Source organism: Leptidea sinapis, chromosome 4 (genome assembly GCF_905404315.1).
Source record: "Leptidea sinapis chromosome 4, ilLepSina1.1, whole genome shotgun sequence".
Taxonomy (NCBI): domain Eukaryota; kingdom Metazoa; phylum Arthropoda; class Insecta; order Lepidoptera; family Pieridae; genus Leptidea; species Leptidea sinapis.
Genome location: NC_066268.1, coordinates 2,954,881 through 2,982,543, shown reverse-complemented (window position 1 = coordinate 2,982,543; position 27,663 = coordinate 2,954,881). Strand labels below are relative to the sequence as shown.

At 36.9% G+C, this 27,663-nt stretch overlaps 1 protein-coding gene across 1 annotated transcript in view; it reads right to left on the bottom strand.

Annotated features, from left to right (window-relative positions):
• LOC126979719 (zinc finger protein 219) overlaps positions 1–26,380 on the bottom strand; it is a 94,287-nt gene extending 67,907 nt beyond the window's left edge. Inside the window, exon 1 of the mRNA XM_050829206.1 lies at positions 26,058–26,380. The gene's annotated coding sequence lies outside the window, so the exon portion shown is untranslated. The remainder of the gene's footprint in view (positions 1–26,057) is intronic.
• Positions 26,381–27,663: the final 1,283 nt, after the last annotated feature.

The window sequence follows — 27,663 nt, the reverse complement described above, 5'->3', positions numbered from 1 at the left end:
AATAATGGCCGATTATGACGTCACGTCTAAGAATACACTTTATAATAACAACCGACATTTGAAGCGACATTCATTGCTTCAGTTAACATGGCCGACTGCCAAATTTTACTATTTTAATTTTTTTGAATATTTTCACCAAATATTCATTATTATAAGCATCAAACCCAACGCAGACGAAAAGTGATTTAAATTTAAGTTAGTAGATATAAGTTAGATTTTATAATAGTTTAATTATATTAAGATATATAGTTTTAATGAAAGTTGTATACTTATATACCTTAAAATTATTCGGAACTGCCATAAAGAGCTTTAATTTATTTACTGTTGTTTTACTATTTTGAAACTTGAGCGAAAAAATATTTTTATGTAGTCGTCGCCACATGAAGGCAGGGTGAACTTGATGTTAAATGACACCTGAATTAGTTTATACCATAAGCAAAATTAACAAATATGAAACCTACACTCCATTGTTTACATTAATCATAATTTATCTAAACGGTTATTTGTTTCATCCCCAGAATCAGAAGAGAAAAACATTTATATGAATGTAACGAAATTGCAGCATATTAAACCTAAGACCCGTTGCTAAAATCTCGGTACAAGCAAAATTGAGATTTATATGCCTTGTCACACATCTTGAGCGGTGTGCGAGAACGCATAGGTATTTCTTGATATTGCCTGAGCTGATACGCTAATTTATGCTGTGTAGTATGCAGACTCTAAAAGCTTTCTAGGTTATCCATCACATCAGCTGCAAAACGTCCACTGCTGGGCAAAGGCCTCCCCCAAAGGTCTCCACGGTCGGTCCTGCGTTGACCTTATCCAACGTACTCCGGTGATCTTCTATCATCCATCTTGTGGGGGGAGCTTCTGTCTTGCGTCTTCCAGTACGTCGCCATTGGACTTTGCTGCCCCAACGGCCATCTGTCCGGCGAACTATGTGCCCTACCCACTGCCACTTCAGTTTCGCAATCATTTGGGCTATGTCGGTGACTTTGGATCTCATATATCCTCATTTCTGACTCGATCTCGCAGGTGTTATTCACTACATGTACCTTATCAGATACATAGATACGGGATAGCAACAATGATGTGCGTCTCATTCACATTCTCTCTCCGTCCACATTCTCTTTCAACACCAGAGGAATGACAGGAGCATTGTCGGCCATTTTGAAAGGAGTACGCGCTTTTTTTGAAGGTCATGTCATATCGTCCTGGAAACACCGCACAGGGAAGGTTATTCCACAGCTTACAACCAAGCTGGAAAAGTTTTTTTTTCACTGGTTGACAGTTTAACAGTCAATCCATGACCGTAAAAGGCAAAGAAAGAGACACGACATGGACTACTATACCAATTATTACAACAGAAAAAAGAGGAGTATAGAAGATTCACCTCGTAACACCTTTTAAAGAAATACCTACTTTAGCTAACAAGATTAGTAGATAGATAAGAAGTAATAAGATTCATAATATCGAATTCATATTGAAACGATTCCAAATTGTTGCAATAATAGATATGCGCCTCGACCATCTTGGATTTCCAAAATTATCCCAAATTGTTTGTCTGCCATACCAAGAACCTTGGAAATGCCTCCATATTGTTGTAATTTTACTTATAATATATGAAGCAGCTAAATCTGAAATCAATGCAGATTGTGTGCAAAGCCGCTGTTAAAAGAGTCAATAGAACTCAAAATATTATATTTACATTTGATCATTTATACGTCTAAATTATCTAATTACCTATTGTATTTACCTTATTTTGATAATAAGGTAAATACAATAGTTATGTGCAAAAATATAAACTGGGATTTGCGTGTGTCGTGACGCATTTATAATTAGTTTATTATTATCGCGTTTACCAGTACTGGGAAATACTGTTTTAATTAAGCTTAAATTGTTTGACTTTGCTAATTCTCTGTTAGTTATTATAACTAGGGAAACTATTATCAATAATTACAACCTGGGTCAGCATACATTACATTGATAATGGGTAAGAATGTGATCAAGTTGCATCATTTTTTTATGTAATAAAGACCACCCGTGTTCTCTTATAAGAGCAGAGGAATCACCGTTGCGTTGCCAGTCTATCGAAATGGTTTAGTCATGTTAAAAGGATAAAAAGTTGTTGAGCAAATATGGATAAAAGTGTTGGGTTAGGTAGAAATAGGCGCGATTATATCGAGACTTAAGTAATCTTTATATGCTCTTCTGAAAGACAGCAGAGAAAATTGAATAAACATCTACTTCTAAGTCTTTTCTTGGACAACGTATTGTAAACAGTGACCGGTGGACAGGGGAAAATGTCTGTAAAAAGCGCTGTCTGTCTGGTGTCGACAAACTTCCGCAGGTTACGTTGCAACCGTTGACGTGTTAGAGCGTTATTCTGCCTGATTTCTGTTCGAATATTAGTCATTGTGTTACTTGAAATTTAACCTTAAAAGGTTAGCAAATTGTTCTATTTAATTTTATACTTAATTATTTAGAATGGTGGTATTAAAGTTTGTTTATAAAAACCCTTTAAATATTATTTCCTAGAGTATGCTTTATTGATTACAGAAAATGTACAAAACACATAGTATGCGAGAGTCAAAAGAGATTTTAAAAATGTTGTCAGGTAAAAGTTTGGCACACATTGGGAATGTAGTGAAACTTTACTCAAATGCAATATAAAAAAATACCGTGCCGTGTTTCTTGCGTTATTCTCAGGTCTGAGGCATATCTTTTTGATCGTGTGGTAGATTTTGACGTTTGAGTAAAAGATAATACGTATTAAGTATCCATCTCTACTCTGTGGTAAAAGTGTTGTAGTTTGAATTTGAATATATTCCAAAGAGGATATTAATATAAATATGATCACTTTTTTTCTGCCGCTTTTTTATAAAAGAGGCGGCAAATGGGCAAGAGGTGAGGCAGCCGGCCATGGACATCCGCAACACCAAGGGTCAAGAAACGAGTTGCCGGGCTTTTATTTGGGAGTAAACCTGAAGGTCCTTAAGTCGTATCGGTTAGAAAAACTGCAGCCGGTAATTGATTCCACAAAGTGGCTGTGCGAGGAAAGAAGTTCCAATAAATTCCGGCCGTAAATCTTTTATACTTTTATTTTCATCTTCAATTATCTATATCTATGAATCAATGACACTGAGACGAAGAACGAACACAGTTTGCTTATAAACAATTTAAAAAAACACATCAACAAATTGTTGGGAACATCCATTAAATTTATCGAGTAATCTTGTCCAATCATGCCAATCTGATACATAAAATAAGTAAAACACTTCGATAATTTATATATTATATAATTTATATTTAGCGCTCATATACCTAATATATAACTAACGCACACGCATGCCGGGAACCTTGTACCGTCATAAAATATATAAAAGAGAATATATAAATTTACAAATTTACCTAAATCTAACATAAATGTTCTTTTAAGTAACTTTGCAAACATAATTATAAGGGTGACATGACAACTCCGATAAACATAGTAACGTTACTGCCGGATAGGTGCCGGCGCTGGTGGCAGTGATTTTTATCTTTTGCACCATAGGTCGAATCTTAGATTAAATAATAATGCTCAGAACGTGAGTAGGCCAAAGCGAAATGAAGCAGTTTCAATGTGGTATTGTGGTCGTTTATGACCACATACGTTTCCCGCCGCGTCACTGTCATTCTGTCAACTTCGAGGATAATCAGTGCGCGAAATTTAATTGAAAAATGACTTACTGTGCAGTGAAAGGGTGTTATAAAGCGTTTTATAATAAAAATTATGATAATAAAATCACATTTCACACCTAAATACTATTTCACAACTTTTAATTTAAGCTAATACATTTATCAAAACAGCGAAATATTTTGTAAACAAAACAGCCGCCATTAAAAAAATATGCTGCCAGCTATGAATGTATTATATACCGAGTCCTCCACTGGGATAGTTTTTTGTGTTTATTGGTAGATATTGATAGGAGGCTATAATGTACGACGCCACATGATGTTATAAGTATTCAAAGTAAGTCAAATAATCTTAATTCAATTAGGCATAAGCTAAGCGCTTTGAATAGTCACTATAAATATTTCTTTTAAATTACTGAATTTACCATATGTTCGGAAAAAGTTGAGTTCGTGAAAACATTAACGGCCACTCTTTTTACCGACTTCAAAAAAGGAGGAGGTTCTCAAAACGTCGGTAAGTTTTTGAAGTGAAACTTCTTCATCGTCACGATTTTCGGTTACGCGCAATGATCCCAAATTCGTTCTTTGCACCCTCGTGAACCTCGGATACGATATCCATATTGTTGAAATCATAAATTTGCACGGCGGCCATCTTGGATTTCAAAAATTATCCCAAATTTGATCTCTGCACCCTAGAAAACCTCGGATATATCTGGGAACGGCGCCTCTATCGTCTCGCTTTTTCGTTTCATCGAGTTAAAAAAATAACGATTCTAAAGAACTTCTTTACTTACATTTCAAAAATTGTTGCAACAATAATTAAATACATGTTTAAATAAATGTTTTTATAAAATTCTTAATTTATATTTTATTTCTTCTTTCTTATTACAATTATAATCTAGGATTTCTTACAATTTACTGATTTAGGGAAATGTCTATTCACTTGCAACATTATTTGGCTGTCTGTGTGCGTGTTGGCGAATGTAAGTGACGCTCACGCACACATGAATTATAATTTTACTTCTATATTGGCAGGAACTATGAATCAAACTATCGTTCTGAGCGTTATTATTCTATGGGTCGAATAATAATTGTCGAATGTTCTAAGTGATGCGAAGCGTTGAAGATGAAGAAATAATAAGTCTTAAAATATATAAATCCAGTGTCCTGATGTTTTTTGTCCTGATGTCATTTTGATTTTGTCATGAGATCAAATGACAATGGGGCCCCCATATTGAAGGATTGGCGAACAGACTTAGTCCTGCAGCATACACGGTTAAAAAGATTTAACAATTAACTGACATAGATACGGCGCGACTAGTATACTTTAGTTATTTCCATAGTATTATGTCCTATGGTATATTGCTCCCAAATGATCCCAAATTAGTTCTCTGCACCTTCGAGAATCTCGGATACGGTATCCATATTGCTGAAATCATAATTTTGTGCGGCGGCCATCTTGGATTTCAAATATGATCACACAATCGTTCTCTGCACCCTCGAGAACCTCGGACACGATATCCATATTGCTGAAATCATAATTATGAGCGGCGGCCATCTTTGAATTCAAAAATGATCACAGAATCATTCTCTGCACCCTCGAGAACCTCGGACACGATATCCATATTGCTGAAATAATAATTTTGTGCGGCGGCCATCTTGGATTTCAAATATGATCACAAAATCGTTATCTGCACCCTCGAGAACCTCGGACACGATATCCATATTGCTGAAATGATAATTTTGTGCGGCGGCCATCTTGGATTTCAAAAATGATCCCAAAATCGTTCTCTGCACCCTCGAGAACTCGGACATCGGTCATCTTGGATTTATCTAACTTCCCTAAAGTACATATATACAAAAATCCCGCGTGGCATAATATACAAAATAATATTACGTAAATTTTATTTTAGTACTTTCCGACTTACATTCCCGCTTTGTACTTGTTTGCTAAAATCTTACGTAACGTGAGCCCGAGAGACACGAACACAGTACCTTCCTTGACAGTGGTCACGGGCGTACTGCTGGCTTGAACGTGCATGCAAACAAGGCGTCGCGTTTGGTTTATTGCGAAAAAATTTAATATAAAATAATTGATAAAGCGTATTGATAAATCCCACAGTGAAAACTTATAAACACTAATAAACTATCGAATAAAATAAGTTTTGTGTTTATAGCTATCATAGTTTTATGATAATATAAACAATTCAAATAAAAAAGACTATTTTTCAAAAAATAAATCTATCGAGATTTTTTTCGTAATCGTGTTTTCGAAACAGCGATAATGTAGATAAAGAAATGAAGATAAACATGTCAAAAAATTGGAACCGTAGTATTTGTAGAAGTATTTTAAGTAGATTTTTAAAAATGTTACTTTTTAGGACTATAGCGCCTTAAAAAGATATGCTGCAAGCTATGAATGTATTATATACCGAGTCCTCCGCTGGGATAGTTTTTTGTGTTTATTGGTAGATATTGATAGGAGGCTATAATGCATGACGCCACATGATGTTATAAGTATTCAAAGTCAAATAATCTTAATTCAATTAGACAAAAGCTAAGCGCTTTGAATAGTTACTATAAATATTACTTTTAAATTACTGAATTTACCATATGTTCGGAAAAATTTGAGCTCGTGAGAACATTAACGGCCACTCTTTTTACCGACTTCAAAAAAGGAGGAGGTTCTCAAAACGTCGGTAAGTTTTTGAAGTGAAACTTCTTCATCGTCACGATTTTCGGTTACGCGCAATGATCCCAAATTCGTTCTTTGCACCCTCGTGAACCTCGGATACGATATCCATATTGTTGAAATCATAAATTTGCACGGCGGCCATCTTGGATTTCAAAAATTATCCCAAATTTGATCTCTGCACCCTAGAAAACCTCGGATATATCTGGGAACGGCGCCTCTATCGTCTCGCTTTTTCGTTTCATCGAGTTAAAAAAAATAACGATTCTAAAGAACTTCTTTACTTACATTTCAAAAATTGTTGCAACAATAATTAAATACATGTTTAAATAAATGTTTTTATAAAATTCTTAATTTATATTTTATTTCTTCTTTCTTATTACAATTATAATCTAGGATTTCTTACAATTTACTGATTTAGGGAAATGTCTATTCACTTGCAACATTATTTGGCTGTCTGTGTGCGTGTTGGCGAATGTAAGTGACGCTCACGCACACATGAATTATAATTTTACTTCTATATTGGCAGGAACTATGAATCAAACTATCGTTCTGAGCGTTATTATTCTATGGGTCGAATAATAATTGTCGAATGTTCTAAGTGATGCGAAGCGTTGAAGATGAAGAAATAATAAGTCTTAAAATATATAAATCCAGTGTCCTGATGTTTTTTGTCCTGATGTCATTTTGATTTTGTCATGAGATCAAATGACAATGGGGCCCCCATATTGAAGGATTGGCGAACAGACTTAGTCCTGCAGCATACACGGTTAAAAAGATTTAACAATTAACTGACATAGATACGGCGCGACTAGTATACTTTAGTTATTTCCATAGTATTATGTCCTATGGTATATTGCTATAGGGCAACGCTGCCGATATTAATACGATATTTGTGCTGCAGAAGAGGGCTATTCGCGCTATTTATAACCTAGGTCCTAAAGAATCATTGAGAGCAAAATTCAAAGAAATTAACATCTTGACTGTTGCTTCTCAATATATTCTTGATAATATAATGTATGTTCATAGGCACATAAGTGAATTTGCCAGAAACTGTCATAACCATAATGTTAACACCAGGAACAGACATAAACTGATGATGCCTACTACTCGGCTAAGTCGAGTTAGTAGGTATTTTGTGGGGCAATGTATATGCTTTTACAACAAGATCCCAGAAAATATTCAAAACAAAAGTATTACGTTATTCAAAAGAATTGTTAAAAAACGTTTGTGTGGTAAAGGTTACTATAACATAAATGACTTTCTTAATGATACCACAGATTGGGAATGGAGTGACTTCCCTCGGCTATTAAATAATAAGTTTAATTGTACAAAATTACTTTGTATACATATTCGATGAAAAAAAAAGCCCGCTGAGTTTGTTGCGCCCATTCTTCTCAGGTCCGAGGCATTCATTTTGGAATGGGTGGTAGTTTTTTGACTTTCAATAAGTGATGTCACATCCTATTTTGAATAAAAATATTTAAATTTGAATTTGAATTTGCTTCCAGTGAACTCCTAAACTAATGAATGGACTTTAATGGATTGGATTACTTCAGGAGTGCAGTTTACTCCAACTTGAGAGAGAGGATAGTTAATGTTTCAATTCAGGACCCATAACTATTTTTATTTCCTATATTTGTTTTGTATGGACATATCTTCCATGATAGAGCAAGAGCCCGTGGACCCCAGACCTACGTCATTTTATAAAAGCTAAAAGTTTGTCAGCGCATGCTTGGGAGCTTTTATACTATGATGTGAGAAAATTATAATTTCATGAACACATTAAGGGTGTCTGGCAAGGGGTTGCCGCGATGTTAAGTGTTCGACAATGAATAACGTGATTTTTAATAATATTCTGAAGGTTATACCGAAAAATCGCACTTTATTCTTTGATGTATTTAGATCGGTATTTTACACACCTTTAGTGCCGTTTACCTGCCAAAACCACTGCAACCCAAACTCCAAAATGGACCTTCGTTCTTACCTGTGTTGGAAGCATGCACTGACAAACTTTCAGCTTTCATAAAATGACGTAGGTCTGGGGTCCACGGGCTCTTAGACCATGAGAGAATTTATTGACGCACGGTTTGACAGTTCTGCTATGAAACAATTTCATTATAACAACAGGGAGCATTTTTGACGAAATAATGCTTGATGTTAGGAAATATTATTGACAAATTCATAAATAACAGTATTTTATTTATTATGTACAGAACAACGTCTGTTGGGTCAGTTAGTATATATATATAAGTACCAACTTACTCCTTTACCTGATTCCTTCTTGTATCGTATGTACTTCAATATTTTATTAGTTGAACCCTGATGACATGAAATTGACTCACTTTGATTTTTGGGCTATTTTTATTATACGCTTTATATTAACGACGACTCTATCGAGATCTACAGAGCGTACTTAACTTACCTAAATCTAAGCTAAGTGTAAGCTAAGTATAATCTTTTATTTGGATTTTATTGTTATTTTTTAAATTATGCTGAGCTTAAGTTAAGACAGTCCAATGCTAAAGTCTAGTTTTATCACACTCAACTTAGTTTTACGTAAGTAAAGTCTGAGCAGAGTCTAAGTACGCGCGACAAATTTGAGGTTATTATGTTTACCAGAAAATTCGAACAATATTATAAAAATATATGTAGAGGCCAATACCACATATTATTTTAATTAATTTTAAACCAATTTTTCAAATCACCTTTCTGAATTGCGTCCGTCTATGGAAGCAAACTAAAATAGGTACTTACAAAATAACAGTTCGTATACAAGCAAATCAAATCAAATCAAAATCACTTTATTCATGTTGGTCTCGGAAATGACACTTATGGATGTCAAAAAAATATTTTTCATTATTGAATTTACCGCCACTTCGTAAAGTAATATCAACACTTACAGCTTTATTTTTTTACAAATCATTTCAGTTACAATATATGTAAAGTGATGCAATAAAAATACTCAAACGTCAAATACTCAACGCTTTATTTTTTTTTTCTGATATTCATAAGTGTCATTTCCGTGACCTGCATGAATAAAGTAATTTTGATTTGATTTACACGAGGAAGTAAAAAAAATGTAAGTAAATTAATACGTAAAAACAAGAGTTACTGAATACTGTAGATGAATCAATAAAGGTATTTGCGAACATTTTATTATTAATAATAATTATTATTAATTAATAATAGTGGAATCTACATTTATATGGTTGCTTTGAATACCAACCATGCTGGTACCTTAGATAGCAGACAATTATACATATACAATGTAACGTTTTCCTGTTCATACAAGTATTATGTAACGCAAGTGCTGACCCGGCAAACGTTGTTTTGCCATATTATAAATTAAGTATCCCGCGCCTGCATAGGTAATTCTTAGTCAAAAAAATGTAACTTTACATAACTTCTTACCAACATATTATGTACTTAAACCTTCTCCGAAATACGCTGCATCTTATGGTATAAGTATTATTTCGATCGGTTCAGTAGTTTACTGCGATAACTGAAGGAAAAATACGGTTTATCAGTATTCTATCCATATATTAGTATTTAAGATCAGTATAGTATTTATTAGTATTATATCTTTACTTACTACTGTATAAATCTGTGGGCTCTATGCATGGTTTTATTAATTACTAAATATTACCTAGTCTTATATCTACAGACTTACGGTACGCAGACGTGGTCGCTAACTATGGGCCTTATGAGCAAGCTCATTGTCGCTCAGAGGGCCATTGCCCTGAGAGATGCTATGCTCTAGTTTCCCTGTGAGATTGAATCAGAAATGAGGAGATCTGCAGGAGAACCAAAGTCACCGGCATAGCCCAAATGACTGCGAAACTGAAGTGGCAGTGGGCAGGGTACATAGTTCGATGCACAGACGACCGTTGGGGCAGTAAAGTCCTCGAATGGCGATCCACGTACCGGACGACGCAGTGTGGGTAGTGTGTAGACAAGATCGCCGGAACACGTTGGATGAGGGCAGCGCAGGACCGGTCGTCGTGGAGATCTTCGGGGGAGGCCTTTGTCCAGCAGTGGACGTCTGCCGACTGATGATGATGAAGCAGCAACGTAAAACATTTATTCAGTTCAGATTTTATTCGTACAGTGACAGTTGACACACGACTAAGAAGAAAAGTGTGCTTGCATTGTCTTGTAAAGTGATTATAAGATCGTATATTGAAATCCAACAAAGATTTGCAAAACCCATAAACAGTTAGCCCCCCAGTGAAATTAATTAATAACTTAATTTCACTGCACAGACGGACGATATAGTCCAGTGGTTCGTGAACCTTCCTACTGAGCTAGAAGTCCCGGATTCGATTCACGGTAGGTGCAAACATAATATGATGAATAATAGATGTTTGTTTCCAAGTCATAGATGTTTATATGCATTTCTGTATGTTTAAGGATGTATATCGTATTAAATATATTGTTATTTTATACCCATAGTGTGCCATAGTAGAGGATAGGCCTAGTTTGGTACAAGATAATTTGTGTAAGAATATAAATTTGTGAAGAGTAAAAATTTGTGAAAGTTAAAAGGTGCAAAGGTATCAAGTATTTTTTATGGAACATAGAACAAACGAGCGGGTCATCTGGTCTAGAGTGATCACCGCCGACCACATTCTCTTGCAACACCAGAGAAATGACAGGAGCGTTGCCGGCCGTTATGGGGTACGAGCGTTTTTTGAAGGTACCCATGTCATATCGACTTGGAAACACCGCCCAAGGAAGTTCATTCCACAGCTTTGTAGTACGTGGAAGAAAGCTCCTTGAAAACCGCACTGTGGAGGACCGCCACACATCCAGATGGTGGAGATGTAATCCTAAGTTGTGGCGTGTCGAAGGTGGAATTCGGCGGCAGGAATCAGGTGTAACAGCTCTTCGGAACAATCTCCGTGATAAATGCGGTAGAGGACACACAATGAAGCGATGTCTCTACGCAACGCCATGTGATCAAACCATTCACAGAGCACTGGATCCCCGACAGGCAGTGATCAGTCTATACTGAGATCTAAAAGAAACCTATGATGCAGCTACGTTTTCTGATTTACGATAGTTTTATGTATTTTTATTACCACAATCAACTATAATAGCTACAACAGAGCGGTCTTTTTCGCTCTCAGGAGGCTCAAAAATTGGTTCTTGTTCAGATTAACTTCAATGATTCTATGTGGACACAAATACATGATGTATTGCTAAACAAAAGTTCTTGACAACGTAAAATTAAAACATTGAGATGTTTTGATCGAATACAGTGGATGGATGAAGTTATATTAATTGCACGAAGTTGAGATCGGTCTAATTCTTCATGAAGCATGTTAACATCTAAAATGAATTCAAACTCTTAAGCACAAATAGTAATAGAACAGGAGCGTAACTTAGTGGTCTCCTTGAAATTGAAAATACCTACGTCTGGATAGAGAGAACGCGGACGGCGACCAGTCTCGGCTGTGGACAGTGTGAGATTCAACGGTTTTGTCTTTCAAAGATTGCTTAGCGGCTGTGTAAATCGAATATATGTGTGCGTGCGTTGATTGGGGCACTCTAATATAAAGTTAAAGTACTGTTCTAATAATGTATTGTGCTGTGTATTTTTATATGACTCTTTATGAAATATTTTATATGTTTATGTGGATGATGTTATTGTTTACGTGGATGATGTAATTTTATTTTGTGTACAGCTTTTTTAGGAGTTTTTATTTAGTTTTATTATATATTATTATTAGCCCGTGTCCTGACAAGTTGGTCTTAAGCTACCTGTCATTCATAGCTAACAAATGTTCTTCACGATATTTCAGTGTCTCACAAGAACGTGAAATAGTTTCGAACAGCATTTTTTTGGAGTCGATTCTATCGATAGCTACATAAAAACTAGCTCCAGTCCTAGCCTACTTAATAAATCTATCTTTTGAAGAAGGTAAGTTCCCATCAAATTTAAAAAAGTCAATAGTAACACCTCTATTCAAAGCAGGAGACAAAAAGGACTTTAACAACTATCGACTAATCACACTAATTCCTATTATTTCAAAAATTTTCAAAGATTTTGTACAAGCGATTAACATCTTTTTTGTGAATACATAATATCATTTTGAAGGAACAAAATTGTTTTCAAAAAGGAAAATCAACAACTTTAGCTTTTTTTTTCGCTAATAAAGGAAATATATATGCAGAATGTATGGACAAAAAAAACCTGTAACGTCGGTATTTTTGATATGAGTAAAGTTTTTGACAATGTTAAATGCGCTCAATATGGTATTCGAAGTCTAGCAAATGACTCGCTTAAAATTTATCTTTCAAACCGTACTCAATACGTTGAAATTGCTAAATTAAATAATAAACATGAAGTAATACCTTATCGATCGGAACTTAGACTAAATACGAAAGGTGTACCATACAAGGAAGTATACTAGGTCCACTTCTATTCATAATCTACATAAATGACTTACCTAGCATTACTACTTATAACTATACACTTTTTGCTGATGACATCTCTATTGTAATTAAATGTAACAATGAATTGAGATGTGATATAGAAATTAATAAAACAATAAAGGACACAATCGAATGGCTTACTGCAAAGAGCCTGACTGTAAATATAAAAAAAAACAATGTATATGCAGTATTATAATAAGAATGGGGAAGGAAAAGATATTAATGTTAATTATCATAATGAGAATATTAAAGAAGCACAACTTGTCACTTTTCTTGGTATTACTTTAGACAGCAACTTGTCCTTCAAGTCACATGTTGACAAAATTAGCAAGAAAATTAACTAACATATATTTGTCCTAGTTTTTGGTTTCATTCGTTTCGTTCAATCATTCGTGGTTTCAGCTTTACGATATGGGTTGGTCATATGGGGCAACTCGGTGAACATAGGACATTTATTTATTGGACAGAAGAAGTGTATCAGGGCGGTTTGTGGAGCCGGCCCCCTAGATTCTTGTCGACCTCTTTTTAAAAAAAATAAAATATATATATATAAATTGAAAATATATATATACAGTCGTGGTCAACTAATTAGGGACATTCAAGATAGTGAAGAGAAATAACCGGTTATGTACATATAAATATAAAACCCTATTGATTTATCAGTAACTATTATTTGCATAGTTTGGTGCAACTATTATGCAATAAATGGCTGTAAATAAAAGATGAAATGAATAAAAAACGTGTTTAATATCCAACCATGTATTCAATTTACGGTATAATTCTGTACCTGGATATTTAATTAAGGAAAGAAAAGTAAAATGAAAAATAGAGTTAAACAAAACTAGAAATCTCTAGTATTTTAATTTCTTTAACAACTCCATTTTATTACGTGTATAAGTCAGTGCCCAGTAGCAAAACCTTTGTTAGTTATTATCGCTAGACACCGATGTGGCATAAACATTATCAGTTTCTGACATGTTTCGACTAATTCATCTAAAAATATGGTTCGATAAGTGGCAAGTTTTTTCTTGATTTCGTGCCAAAGGTGCTTGATTGGGTTGAGGTCCGGGCTATTTGCTGGCCAATCTAGCACTGATACCGACTGACTGTTATGAAACGACTTGACTGAACGGGTGGTATGTATCGCGTCGTTATCATGCTGAAACGTCCATATAATAGGGAGATGTTCCTCAGCGTAGGGAAGCATAGTTTCCTCTTATATTGCCTTGTATTAATGTTGGTCTAAATTACCCTGAACTTTCCTCACAGTTCCCACTCTACGTCCAGAAAATGAACCCCACATTTTAATGTTTCCACTACCATGTTTCACCTGCTTTTTTGTGAATCTTGGATTCATTTCTGCTTTTACAGGACGCCGTACGTATTTCCTTCCATTTGAAGAAATCAAATTAACACGTTCCCTGCACCATCACTTTCAAAAAACTTTCAGCTGGTGCTTTGGATACCTAAAAGATCTCCAAACTAACCTACCATTTGGTGCGTTTGAGACCTAATCGGTCTCCTAAAGATACAGTTTTCAAAATAGTTTATATCTTCCAAAAAAAACAATCAAATATATTTTGAAGTTTTTGTGGGTGAAAGATAGCCTATTGCTATATATTTTGCTAGGTTCGCACGCAGTTATGACATTTGAATAAACTACAAATACCAAAAAAAAATGATATCGATTGTATCTCGTACCGCAACGGAAGATAGTTCAATATGTGTAGTAAGTAGTGATGGGAATAAAATAATATCTCAGTTGTCGATTGAAAAAGTTTTATTAATTATGCAAAGTGTTTTTCATTAAAACATGGTAAGGACATTGATTGCTTGCATTGCGCGCAAATGGTAACAATTCGTTTAGTTTTTTTAGAAGCGTCAGTGCTGTTTAATGTGCGTCGTAATTTTTCGTAACAACCCACACAACGTCTTTTTTTGTCGCCACGTTGGAAAACATGATCAGTACATCTTCCTTCGGGTAATTCTGTAATAAAGTGCATTGTATAAATAATCAGCATGCAACTATGTCAGTGAAGTAAATGCGATGGAATCTAATTTTATTAGTTTCATTATTCGAGTGTCTTATGTATATTTTTGTTCTTAGGCTGTTGTTGCTTTAAAAAAATATACGGAGGTATTAAATAAAAGCTGGATGTCACAGGTCTCGACCTCCCACGTCGATGCTAGGACAACACTAAAACGAGTCACGCAGCGCCCGCGCCGCCCACCTTCCCTCTCTTGCGTCTACGAGGCGTACGATTCCACGAGTACCGACATATCTTCTAACGCAAGGAATGAAAATAATTACAGTACTGTGCGTTAGGGACCTAATCCATCTCTAATTTCTTTTTTAATGTCCTTGAATTCATCTTTAAGTAGGAAGCAAATATGTATATTTGTCCTACTCATACCTAAAGAACTTTACACGTTAGATCCTCCCGCAAGGAGTGAAACAACACTATTATATTCAACGCACAATACAAAAGTCCTGCAAGAGATCTGGTGTTAACTTGGCTTCGTCAGAGAATAATACATGTTGCCATTGGGCGGAGGTCCAATGTAAATATTTACGTGCAAACGTGCATTTCTATGTTCTTTCTTCAACAACGGTACTTTGCGTGCCACTCCTTCGAACAACCCTGCTTATATCAGACGTCGTCTAACGGTCCTCGCTGTAACAGCGGCTCTTTTGTCCGCCCTAAACACTTCGTGTTTAATTAAAACAGAGCCTAAAAATGGATCTTTCTAAGCTAACCTGGTTGTCATTCTATCTTCTTGCTGAGTTGTTTTTCTCGATCTTTTTTATCTGGGCACATTTAAAGCTGTGTTGTTGCGCCTGAAATGTTGTACCGCATTGCACACCATAGTTTTTTTAACAATTTAAATATTCTGCTATCCCTAGGTATGACCAACCACGCTCGACAAACTTCATGATGATTTTTCGTAGTGTTGCATCGCAACTTTTATTTTTGCCCATTTTTCTTCAAAATAGTTCTCAAAATTTAAAATTTATAATCTTGATTACCGCCTAAACTACCACGAAACTATAGGAGAAGAAATGATAAAATATTGAGATTCAGATTTTGAAAATAGAACGCAATATCTCAGTGTCCCTAATTAAATGGCCAGCCAGCATTTTATGAACAAATAGCACTGTGATAATCTATCAGCTATACTGTAAAGAGTTTTAATGTTTAGGAAGTTGTTATTGTTTGTATAATCGGGCACATAAATGACTAATTATACTTACATGTAAGGGATATGAAATCTTGTTTAGACTCGTTGGAAAATAAAAAATAAATTCACAATTTCGTTTAACTACAGACTGTACCTAATTAGTTGACCACGACTGTATATTAATTTTTTTTAAAAGAGGTCAATCAAACTAAATTAACTTAACATCTTATTATCTATCTTACGTCTTATAATATAATATCCTTAAATTTTAATTTTATAAATATGTATAAATGAGAGCATTGTGAAATCCGACATGTTTCAGTATAACAGTAGTGTATTGGTATTTAGACAATTTTATAACTTATTTTGCATATCAATTGACGAAACATAGTGGATTATCAATAATATTATTGTTACGTAGCAACCCTTCGAAGTATATGACGAGAGTTGTCAGACTTCAAGACATTGTTAATTTTAACAGCTCTGTACGGTGTTCTGGTTGCCGTACAGATTAATTTATGTTTGGTTCACAAATTAAACTAGACTTAAGAACAATTAGTTTATTGAACTTAGTCTATATGGTTATAATGGTAAATGGTTGTGAGCACACGCGAACCGATTGATGCTCGAACGTGAACTGGGGAAAATGTGGAAACACGGCACGCGCCAGCGCAACTGCTGACAGGGCGCAACGTGATGTGCGATGTTCCACTCGTACAAGCTCCGTCAGCAATACTCGTAGCTCAGCGGAAAAGTGTTTACTTTAGACGCTGTAGACCCGGGTTCGATACGTTTTGTAAAGTTAAAGGAAATTTCTAGTAAGTTCAGGATCAAATCGAACAGAAAAAAAGGGATGGAAAATGTGTAACCAGGATAAAAATAGTTAAAAGAATTTTCTAGTACAATTTAAATTTAAAGATGGAATGGGAGATTCATTTTGAAAATAGAACGGATCCCGGGGTATATAAGCCGTACTAAGCGTGGCCTACGGCAGTTCTAGTTCTGACTCGAAAGTGTAAAGAAGAAGAAGAAGAAAAGGAGAAGCAGTGAACAGTGGAAGTGTTCCAAGAAGAAGAAGGAAGAAGAGACCTAGTGTTCGGTGCAGTGTGACGCGTTGAAGGTACTGCCGCCCACAAGAGGAACAGCGGCAGACCGGCAAGTGCAAGTTCAGAAAAAGTGAACGCAAATAAAGACTCGTTCAATCCCTGACCCACTCCCGTGTCAATTGGTGTCAGAAGTGGGATTGGAAAGATGCCATTAGTGCCCAGGAACGAGAAGGGAGTGACCACGCGAGCGGGAGCAGCTTCAGCGGCAGAAGACGAGTCACAAAAAGCATCCGGCTCTGGACTCAGTGCGACCGTGTCAGCACCGCAGGCTGCTGCCGTAGACATCAGCGCGCTCATGCAGCAGATGGCCGCCATGATGCAAGAGCAAGCGCCGACAGGAGGAGCAGCTGCGGGGCTTGCAAGAGGAACAAGCGCGCCGACAGGAGGAGCAGCTGCAGGGCTTGCAAGAGGAACAAGCCCGCCGACAGGAGAAGCAGCTGCGGGCCTTGCAGGAAGAGCAAGCACGTCGACAGGAGGAGCAGCTGCGAGGTCTGCATGAAGGCCTCTCCAAGGAAATTTTATCAGTGGTGCAGAAAAACTCCGCCCGGATTGACGCTGTAGAAAAGGAGATCGCCCGGATTGACACTGTAGAAAAGGAGATCGCCCGGATTGACACTGTGGAAAGGAAGATGGGGGAGATGGAAGCAACTATTCATCAGCTTAATAGGAAGGTCGTGTGTGGGGTTCTCTTCAGCCAACGCAGGAGTCACCTGCGGAATCACATCGACCAGAAGTTTGAAAGTACCCCCCTACGACGGTAAGTCTTCCTGGGCCGCCTTCAAGCTACAATTAGAGACGGTCAGCAGAGCAAGTGGTTGGAGTGACCAAGAAGCACACTCTGCCCTCACACTAGCGCTCCGTGATGAAGCACTTTCCGTATTGGAAGCACTCGGCGCTGGGAAGGAGGAAGTAACCTACACGGACCTTCTTGACGCGTTGGAGGCACGTTATGGCGATAAACACCTTGAGCATGTGTATCGGGCGCAGCTTAAGGACCGCAGTCAAAGGGCCAACGAAACTCTGCAGCAGTGGTCCGTGGAAGCTGAGAAGCTAGTGCGTAAAGCATACCAGTCGTCGCCATCAGCAATAGAAGAAATATTGCTCCAAGTGTTCATCGATGGAATACGGGACGCCGAAGTAAGAGCAGCCGTACGACTGAGTCACCATACTAGCTTGAAGGAAGCGGTAGCACATGCGTTGGAAGTGGAAGCGGTTCGCCACGATTCTCGGGCGTTGAGACTCTGCAAAATTGTACCAACAGATTCCAGCCGAAGGTAAGCATATAGCCCAGTTTGCTATGGGTGTGGGGAGCGAGGACACATTAAGAGCACTTGTCCAAGGCGTGAGAGCATAACGCAAGGTAGGAAGGATGCGGCGGTCTCAACATCACCGCTGGAGCAGCAGGAAAAGGCCAGGGCAGTGGAGTGGGCGCTGGCCGGTAGAAGCAAAGCCCCAAGGATCTTCGTTAAGCAAACATGTGACGGAAACACTTTAGTTATAGAAGGAATGATAAATGGAAAATCTTGCCGTTTCACTTTGGATACAGGAGCCTCACGTACAGTCGTTAGCCAAAGAAGACTAGAGAGAGACGACATATGCGACAAATACAAACTTTACACTCACAGCAGCTACCGACCAGCGCATACCAGTCCAGGGAGAGAAGATCGTGGCCATGAAAATCGGGAATACGTTGTACTGGCAAAAGGTGATAATCGCAGATATCACAGATGACTGCATCATTGGGTTGGATTTTCTTCGAAATCATCAGTGTACGATTAACATGAAACATGGTGTATTGAAGCATGGAGGTGAAGAAATTCCAATAAAAGGCGGAACTTTTGGGAAAGTGTTGTGCTTACGAGACACTACTTTAAATCCGAGATCACAGACCCTAGTCCCGGTAGTCATGCCATGACAGAGGAAGACCTTGTAAATGCGCTATAATAGAAAGAGAGACATCGGACACGACATGGATCCCAGCCAGGACTGTTGTGGGAAACTCCCAAATTGCGATGGTTCCTGTGTTTAATCCTCATGAGAACAAGCAAATCATTAGGAAAGGAACAGTGATAGGAGCTTATGAGGAGATAGCTTGGTTAAGAAAGTGTGAAGAAGGGAGGAAGACCGTCGCTGCAAACCAGGATGTGAACATACAGAAACTTCTGGATGGCTGTAAGGACAATCTTACCAAGCTACAGTAAATAAAAGCGAGAAATTTCCTGCTACGCTACGCCGGGATGTTCTCGAAGAACGACGGGGACATCGGAAGAACTGGTTTGGTGAAACACAAGATCGACACAGGAGACACTGTTCCGATACGGCAAAGACCAAGACGTATTCCGTTTGCACGTGAACAAGAAGTGGAAGACATGATTCGGGATATCAAAGAAAATGGTGTGATAGAACCGTCATCGAGTCCATGGTGTTCTCCAGTGGTTCTGGTGAAGAAGAAGGATGGATCAACTAGATTTTGTATGGACTATCGGCGTTTGAACGATGTAACTAAGAAAGACAGTTATCCATTGCCAAGAATCGATGTCACATTAGATTCACTTTGTGGCATGACGTGGTTCTCTACTCTTGATTTGAAAAGTGGCTACTGGCAAGTCGATCTAGACCCCAAAGACAAGGAGAAGACGGCTTTTTCAACCGGAAAAGGGTTTTGGCAGTTCAAAACAATGCCCTTCGGATTATGCAACGCCCAAGCTACTTTCGAAAGGTTGATGGAGCATGTGCTGGCAGGTATGTTGGGAGAAACCTGCCTTGTCTACTTGGATGACATAATCATTATGGGACGAAGTTTTGAAGATCATCTTCAAGCTCGAAAAAGTCTTTAAAAAACTGCAGGGTGCCAACTTGAAGTTGAGTCCAAAGAAATGTTCCTTCTTTCAACGTGCCGTATCTAGTAGCTCTTAATGCATGTATTGATCATAATGTTTACGCGGTTTTTTTCATTTCTACCCACTTTGTTTTGTATAGACTCGCAGTACTACGAATAAGATACCTAATGTTTATATTGTTTTCTCATGTAAGTAAATATGTTCTGTTCTTAATGAGAATAAAGTTCTTTAACCATAACGTCAGGTGAATTACTTGGGGCACGTTATCTCGGAGCAAGGCGTTGCGACGGATCCTGCCAAGATAAGTGCTGTCAAAGACTGGCCGACGCCGACAGAAAAGACACATGTGAGAGCATTTCTAGGACTATGCTCTTATTATCGACGCTTTGTGAAAGGGTTTTCCGATGTTGCTAAGCCCTTACATCGACTGTCGGAGGAGAAAAGAGCATTTTCCTGGGATGAAGAATGCGAACAAGCTTTCTTAGACTTGAAGAAAAGACTATGCGAATCACCTATCCCCGGATATCCTGACACAGAGGGAAGATTCATAGTGGATGCTGACTCTAGCAACACCGGAATTGATGGAGTACTATCTCAGAAGAGAGGAGATCAAGAAGTTGTAATTGCATACTTTAGCAAATCTTTATCAAAAACGGAGAGAAACTACTGTGTAACTCGTAGGGAGTTACTGGCCGTGGTGAAGACATTACAACATTTCAAAAAGTACTTGTTGGGTCGCAAATTCCTCGTAAGGACTGATCATGCCGCCTTGAAGTGGTTACTAGAATTCAAGAATCCCGAAGGACAAGTGGCCAGATGGATTGAACAGCTTCAAGAGTATGACTTTGAAATCGAGCATCGAAGAGGAAAAAGTCATGGAAATGCAGATGCGTTATCTAGAAGACCTTGTCCGATGGAATGCAAACATTGCATTCGTCAGGAGGAGAAAGAGAATTTTATGATCCGGCTGATCAGAACGGATTCGATTGACGAGAACTGGAGCAACGATGCAATGAGGAGAGCTCAGGAAAATGATAAGGATCTTCAACAACTTTTACATTGGCTAACAAGTGGATCACTTAAACCAAAATGGTCTGAAGTGGCTAGACACAGTACGGCTACAAAGAGTCTCTGAGCACAATGGAACAGTTTGGTGATGCATGACGGGTTGCTCTGCCGTAAATGGGAAACCCCGCAAGGAAAGGATTGCCATCTGCAACTGGTCGTTCCCAGGGAGAAGGTGAACGAGATCCTGAGAGCTTATCACGATGGTTCTTCAGGTGGACATTTGGGAATAAGAAGAACTCTCACAAAAATTAAAGAACGATTTTACTGGTTGCATTTCCGTGATGATGTGAAAGACTGGTGCCAAAAATGCAAGAGTTGTGCTGCTGTCAAGGGACCTCAGACCCGGAGCAGAGGAGCTATGAAGTTGTACAATGTTGGGGCTCCGTGGGAAAGAGTAGCTTTGGATATGGCCGGACCGTTCCCAGTCACCAAATCTGGAAACCGTTACATAATGGTGGTGATGGATTACTTCACGAAGTGGCCGGAAGCATTTGCTCTACCGAATCAAGAAGCAGTTACCGTTGCGACGAAGCTGGTGAATGAAGTTTTCTGCAGATTCGGTGTGCCTTTGGAGTTGCACAGTGACCAAGGGCGGAACTTCGAGTCACAAGTATTTCAAGAAGTTTGCAAGATCTTGGGAATCCATAAGACCAGAACTACGCCATATCATCCACAGTCGGACGGGATAGTGGAGAGGTTTAACCAAACATTGGAGCGACATCTGGCAAAAGTAGTGGACAGTCATCAGGATAACTGGGATGAGTACATTCCACTGTTTCTTATGTCGTATAGAAGCGCAATACACGAGACGACAACGGTGACTCCTGCGTACGCCAATTTTGGAAGGGAATTGAAATTGCCAGCTGATTTACTTTCAGGCTGTCCACCGGATACTCCGAAAAGTATAACAGAATATGTGGATGAGTTACGGAAAAAGATGGTTGACATCTACGAGGAAATTAGAACAACTGGGTTTAAGGCATGTGAACGGATGAAGACCCGCAACGATCGAAGAGCTAATATTCCTAGTTTTGAAGAGGGAACCGTGATTTGGTTACACAATCCTGTAAGGCGAAAGGGGAAGTCTCCGATGCTCCAACCAAGTTGGGACGGGGTATATAAGCCGTACTAAGCGTGGCCTACGGCAGTTCTAGTTCTGACTCGAAAGTGTAAAGAAGAAGAAGAAGAGAAGAAGAAGAAGAAAAGAAGAAGTAGTGAAAAGTGGAAGTGTTCCAAGAAGAAGAAGGTAGAAGAGACCTAGTGTTCGGTGCAGTGTGACGCGTTGAAGGTACTGCCGCCCACAAGAGGAACAGCGGCAGACCGGCAAGTGCAAGTTCAGAAAAAGTGAATGCAAATAAAGACTCGTTCCTATAAGCGGAGTATTATTTCCAATCCCTGACCCACTCCCGTGTCATTATGTTAACATTTACGTACAATGTTTCTTGCAAATAAAATTTCATTTCATTTCAAAAATTACTATTGAATATGTGACAAAAAAAGCAACGAATTATTATAGTTTACCTGATGTAATCGAGAAAAAACCTACTGCACTTTACAGTACAACCTATTACAGACACTAAAAAGTAAAAAATAATAAAGATATAATTAATAACACCTCTTATGCAAACCTAATACCGTTAATATTAATAAAATACTGTTATTTGTATGTGCAGGTAGCACTGAAGGTTTGAAGTCGATGCCAAGCATACTAGAGGTACCTACACTCGCCACGCGTGACTTTGAACGGATAGCTTCGCCTAAAACAAAACACCCCAAGTGGGCAGACGTCGTTGATAATAACAGCAAGTAAGCTATTTATATTAATTAATTGTTTAGCGCTTGGCATAACTCTGTGCTTTGGGTACAAGACAACAGGCTTCTTTTTTTTTTTTTCAAAAAAGTATCATTGCAATGTAATATCGTATAATAAACTTTATTATTTAATAGCCTTATGGCGGTCGCTCTATCATTAAGTCATTTATGGTATAGTAATCTCTAAAACAAAACTTTATTTTTTATTTTTTTTAACGTTTTAGTAGTAGGCAAAACAATTTTATGTTTGTTCCTAGTTATTGTGATTATTATAGTTTCTAGTAAATTCTTTAATGTGTCTATGAACATACATAACATTATCAAGAATATATTGAGAGGCAACAGACAAGATGATAATTTCCTTTATCGTAATTATTCTGATTCTTGTATGGTGTAAATGTTTGCACCTACCGGGATTCGAACCTGGGACCTCTAGCTTAGTAGACAGTACTCTAGTACTCGTAAAACTAGTTACTCTAAAAACCGCTGAAGATCTCTCAATTATTTTTGAGAAAAATTTAAAAGACCTTTAATATGTTCACCTGTAAATACCTTTTCCAATATAATGCAGTCCCAATCAGGATACTTCATTGAACCTACAATTGTGAGCGGCATTATATCACTTTAAGATATAAACTGTGTTATTAATAAATGCGAAGTAAAGTTATACCAAATTTAAGACTTTTTGCCTTTATCTTACCTTTGTCACTACAGACTTACTTGACAGGGAGAAGTAATTTTAAACTTGGAGTTACTTTGCAGTACGTTTATTACAAAAAATTAATTTGAAAACAAAATTTGTGAACGATGCGGGACTCGAACCCGCGACTTCTCGCGTTCAGTGCGAGCGCTCTTTCCACTGAGTCAACAGTTCGAGTGACGTATCGTTGATAAATCTTTTAGCTTTGTTCAACTCTCAAGTTTTGGCTTCATCTACAGGATCTACTCTACAGTTGATAACCTTTATTAATAAGACGGAGACTTATTACTTACTCAGTAATTTGACACAAGATTTAATAATGTAGTATGTGTAATATGTTTTCGTGTTCTCTTAAACTTACTAGTAAGTTGACAATCACCATTAATTACATCTGTATTCTTAATATTTATAATAGTTAGTTGTTAATTAATTTTAACAGCATTATTTTTTTTATTAATTTGTATAATTTGAAGATTTGTTTACTGTTTATTTGCTATTAGGTGTATTTTAAATGTAAATTTTAACATTAGCTGTCTTAAAAAACTTCCTTCTTGTAAAACTGTTTTGTTTTTATCTTACCTTTGTCACTACAGAATTATATGACAGGGAGAAGTAATTTTAAACTTGGAATAACTTAACATTGCGTTTATTAATAAGACAATGACAACAATCCTTATTTCTATCTCACTATGTCCATTTTGAGTTTAAGTATAGTATCTGTATTTCTTTCCAAATGAATAAATAAATTAATAGCCTGCATCCTGTGCCTAAGAAGCCTCCTAGTTTTCGAGGCTTGAGAAAAAGCATTTTTTGCATTCTTTTGTATAATTCGTCCAGTAACAACAATATTAAACATGTAAAAATTCAGTAAAGGTTAATTCCATTCAAAGCAAAGAGTTACTTAAAAGTATTTGATATAAAGTACAATTTAGTTTAATTGAATTCGCATCAATGTTGCGTGCTGTGTTTGATACGTATTGTAGCATTAATATCGATAGCTCGCGGTCAAGTTAAGCGAGAGCCCACGTCACTGGACGCTCCCCCAAATAAATGAAATTTACCAGAATGAGGGAAAAAATCAATACCACAGACTATCGGACACTATCGAACTATTACTGCTTTCATATTATTTGTTGCACCGAATGTTTTTGAAGTCATCGTTATGCATTCTGTGATGTCTGTTTCGTAAGTTTGTGACCATTAGCAGGAAAACTTTAATAGAATTATTACGACAAAGGTATCTTAAAAAGGTGAAACAGGTTTATGATAACAACAAAACATGATCCCAGAAAATGTACATAACAAATGTGTTACGAAATATAATATAATTAGTATATTAATTTTTATATAAAAAGTGTTATTAATTATTAAGTCTAGTCTAGTATAGTATATGTAAGTTATTTGAATTAAATAATAATAAGTTATGAAAAAGTAAAGTCCTCGAATGGCGACCACGTACCGGAAGACGTAGTGTTGGTAGGCCCCAACAAGATGGACTGACGATCTGGTCAAGATCGCCAGATGATGTTGGATGAGGGCAGCGCAGGACCGATCGTCGTGGAAATCTTTGGGGGAGGCCTTTGTCCAGCAGTGGACGTCTTCAGATTGATGATGATTAAGTTACGAAATTCAAAAGATTGTTAAAAATCGTTTGTGTGGTAAGTGTTAGTTAACGTAAATGACATTCTTAATAACATAAATTGAGAATGGAGCCACAGCCCTCAGGCTATTAAAAATCATAAATTTTATTCATACAAATTTTTGTTTGAAAAAAAGAAGGAACCGCTGAGTATCTTGAGCTTATTCTTCTCAGGTCAATTAGAGATGGTATCATATTTTGAATAAAAATATTAGTCACCTGTGATAACCTTCGAAAACACTATCTTACCGGACCTTAAGGTGGCTCTACAACTATACGTGCTTCTGCTTCTTTTGAAGGTATAGCATACCAACCGGAAAATATTGCGAAAGAACGGTCATTTCATAGTGTACGTGAAAGAAAGTTGCAGTGAGATATATTTCTTAAACTGAACTTATTTACCGTCTCAAATACGTAAATAGAGATATATTACAGTGTCAATAAACTTTCTTCAATTTAATATATTCTTGCTACAAAGATAATGAGCAATAACTAAAACTTCTCTTTTTAAGATCACATCAATATAATACAATATTTACATCAATTATATACAGAAGTCAACACATGGAAAAACTACCAAAACAATGTTAACGTTAGTATTGTAAATTAAGTTTTTAACAATACAATAAAAATATGATTAAATATTCAAATGGAAACTTTGTAGTTTTCTCGGTTTTCGTGCAAATAATTTTCTAAACTTAGGTTAACTTCAAACTTAAGATCGTGTTTTTTTTTTATTTCAATAAGGCCTATGCTAAAGTCTTATAGCATTTATACTACGACTAGAGCAATGTTTATAATCGCCACTTCTTAAGCTGCCTTACACATCACTTATATGCCTGTATAAAGTCTACTGGAATCACTGAAGCTTTATCACATCGCGAAATTATAAAACAATACTTACGGGTACAGCAGACGTCAAATGTTCTGAAAGTTGAGCATCCTAAACAATGAGGTTGACGAACCCAGACGCACAGACAGACACACAGTCCGCCATTTTATTACAAATGTCAGTTTTCAAATTTAGAACCCGCGAACTGTCAAAACTCAGAAACTTGGCTCCAAACTTAAATTGCCGACGTCACGAGAAAGTCCATTTAGTTACGTCTATATGTAAACACTATGTATGTATAAAACGGTATAAAAATATTAAAATTATGAACGATGGAAAACTTGTAAATGAAAACGAAATATAAATATATACTAATAATAATAAAAACGTTCAATACGCTCAGAGTTCGAGCGCCTACTGACTTAAAATTTTTGGGTATAAAAACATGCTACAATAGCCTCCCGGAGGATTGCACCCTCTTGATACTTGAAGAAAGAGGGACTGCGTATAGAACCACTTAACTTACTGCTAAGTGTCAGTTTAGGCATCATTGTATAAATGACTTCAATACAATTTATTCAACAGAGCGACAACCAAAGATCGCCTGAATGAAAGTGAAGAATATGACTATTTATGTAATGTTTTCAGGATCTCAGTACCAACAAAACACTAGAGCCTTATATTTAGCTATTAAACATATGTATATATATATATACCATGAGTAATATTTATTATTGTGTATATTATAGGCTGCAAAGTAGAAGTTTAAGTATTTTTGTTAAATTCACAAATAAGGTTTAAAGCCAAGATTGATATTACGAAAAGCATTTTAGCCTGAATTTAAATTTTTTATAGTTTTGATATACAAATGTTACATTGTTATATATCCTGATCTACATAATATTATAAGACATTGTATAGGCAACGCAAATCGTGATAAAGGTCTATAGTAATCAGTATAATAAAAAAAATACTTGGGCATCCAGTGCTCTTGAAATTTCCTTTGACATTTGGTAGAGTTTATTTCAGTTGTGCTTTAACTTTGATTTTTACAGTTTCAAAAGACCGCACCGATGTTAATATTTCGTTAGTACAATAAAAATTGAAAATTCCAGTATCAAAATGATAGGATCGCAGTAGTCGACGCATGTGTGCGTGTGAAGGGCCGCGCGTGGCGGCAGGCTGCCGGCGGGGAGGGGGTGGGAGGTGAAATTTTTCGTTTTTCACCCACTTTTCCGTCCCGTTCTAGTTTTTCGTCTCCCTCATTTTTTCTTCGCCCGCTTTCTTCCTAGTGCCCCACCACATGTGTGCCGGGTGTTATATAAGGCAGTATAACAGAAAGAACATATTTTTCTGTACAAACTATTTTTTTTTAACTATCATGGGGTTTATTATTATAACCACGAGTGATAGGATATTTAATATTAATTCAGTCTCAAAAATTTATAGTTATTATAAATATTACTGCTAATCAAAAATACTTTACTTTAATATTTTTATGACTTAGCTTAATATTCCCTGTCCAGCATAAGTAAATTGTGTTTTAAATAATCCTCAAAAAAAACAATTAAAACACGTTGTGGTTAATGATTATGTTACCAACCAAAAAATAGTTTTAAGACATTTCGCCTGTTTGTCTATGCGTTTGTGCCCGCCCATCACCGAAACGGCTAAACTG